Genomic DNA, 2444 nt, shown 5'->3' with positions numbered 1-2444 from the left:
TGACAGGGGGCAGTGCCCCAACCCCCTGATTGGCCCTGCTCTGTGCATTACAGGGGGTGGCGCCGCAACCTCCCCATTGAACCTGCCTTGAGTGTGACAGGGGGCGGTGCCCCAACCCCCCAATCAGCCCTACCCTGAGCGTGACTGAGGGTGGCATCGCAACCTCCCAATCCGCCCTGCTCTGTGCATGACAGGGGGCAGCGCCCCAACTCCCCAATCAGCCCTGCTCTGAGCCCGACCAGGGGCTGCACCTAGGGATTGGGCCTGCCCTCTGCCACTCAGGAGCAGGCCTAAGCCAGCAGGTCGTTATCTCCCGAGGGGTCCCAGACTGCGAGAGGGCACAGGCCGGGCTGAGGGACCCCCTCTTCCCCCCCCCCCCCGAGTGCACAAATTTTTGTGCACCGGGCCTCTAGTATTTTTATAAAAGAAAAAAATCAGCTAATAACAAGTGTAAGTGAAGTTGTAGACAAATTGGAATCCTCATACATTGCTATTGGAACTGTAAAAGGATGAGGCTGTTCTATAAAATAGTTTGGCTGTTCCTCTAAAAGTTAAACATAGTGTTACCATATGATCTAGCAATTTCACTTCTGGGTACATGCCAAAAGAATTGAAAATACACCAAAATTTGTGTAAGAATGCTATAACATCACTATTCAAAACAGGTAAAAAGAGTTCTGAACGTCTATCAAGTGATAAACAGACAAAATGTACTATATTCATACAAGAATATATTATTCAGGCATAAAAAGGAAACATGTTCTCATATTTGCAACCATATGGATGACCTTTAAAACATACAATCAATGATTCTCTCTCATCATTGATGTTTCTATCTCTCCCTCTCCCTTCCTCTCTGAAATCAATAAAAATATATATATTTTAAAAATTAAGAATAGAGTCAGACCATATGACCCAGCAACCCCTCTTCTGGATACCTACCTAAAAAACTGGAAAACATTTATTCACAAAGATATATGCATTGCAGCATCATTCATATTGGCCAAGACATGGAAACAACCAAAATGTTTTTTAATTGATGATTGGATAAAGAAGATGTGGTACATACAGAGCGGAACAAAGTAGGTTTACAATTGTTCATAAGGAAAATAACACAATAATGAATAAATAATAATACAAGAATAAACTTTGTGTTTTGTGTACTCAAAACAGTAAACCTACTTTTTTCCCACCCTGTATATATAATGGGATACTACTCAGCCATAAGAAAAGATGAAATACTGCCATTTGTGACAACATGGATGGATCTTGAGTATATGCTAAGTGAATAAGTCAGACAGAAAAAGTTAAAAACCATATGATTTCACTGATATGTGGGATATAATACTGAACAAATGGGAAAACAAGAAAAACAAACAAAAATGCATAGTCACAGACAACAATATGATGGTTATAAGAGGGAAGAAGGTGGGAGGGTAGTAAATGGTAAAGGGGGTCAAATATAAAGTGACAGAAAATTATTTGACTTTGGGTGGTGGGCATACAATGCAATATATAGATATTGTTTTACAGAATTGTATACTTGAGACTTATGTAGCCTTATTAACCAGTGTCATAAAACAATAATTAAGAAATAATTTTTAACAGCACTCACAAAGCATACTACTAGTACAGTCATGCTGTATCTGTTGTTTCTTATATTAAGCAGACTAATTTTTATTTTCATAATTTTTTCAGTTAAAACATTAAACAGAATTTCCTCAGTAACTATCCTATAGTAGCATTGTGACTGTTGCCTGAGTAAACACATAAATATGGAGTAGTAGTCAAAAACTGAAGCTTATGAAGGGTTCTTGGAGATTCTAGGTTGAGTATCAGCCTTCCTCATTGAAATGAATTTTAGAGACAAAACAGGTTTAGGGAATAAAGAGGGTCCATGGGGGAGGAATGCATAGGAGAAGGCTTGGATCTGCCAGAAGGTATCCATTCACAGAGAATAGATGCCACAGGATAAGGGGAAGGAAGACTACATTCACAGAGGATAAAGAAAAGTCACAGGGTATCAGGAAAAAGAAAACATTTTCACAGAGGATAGAGGAATGTGCAAGATAAGGGGAGAGAAAAAGGGAGGGCACCAAGTGGGCTTTGGATTTTGAAACTGACACCATGTACAGAATGACCAATGAGGAAAGTGCGGGGGTCCTAAATTAAGGAAGGTCCGATTAGAAAGGGTCAGGGTTAGACAAAGAGCTACAGAATATATAAACCAGAGACAAAGGGACAGGAGAGAGATTTTTTTAGATTGTTATTTTTTTCCCATTAGAGAGAGAGAGTAGGCTTTTCCCATTTGGGGGCCCCACCCCAGCCGTGGGGAGATGGAGTTTGTATATGCTTCCAGTAAACTTCTACATTTTTTTTTATTTTTTTATTTGTTTTTTCCCTTCTTTTTTTTTTTTCCGCTAAAAGTATTACAAAGGGTATTA

Source organism: Myotis lucifugus, unplaced genomic scaffold (assembly GCF_000147115.1).
Source record: "Myotis lucifugus unplaced genomic scaffold, Myoluc2.0 scaffold_24, whole genome shotgun sequence".
Classification (NCBI taxonomy): Eukaryota; Metazoa; Chordata; class Mammalia; order Chiroptera; family Vespertilionidae; genus Myotis; species Myotis lucifugus.
The sequence above is the reverse complement of the archived record's forward strand: the minus strand, read 5'-3'. Positions refer to the sequence as shown.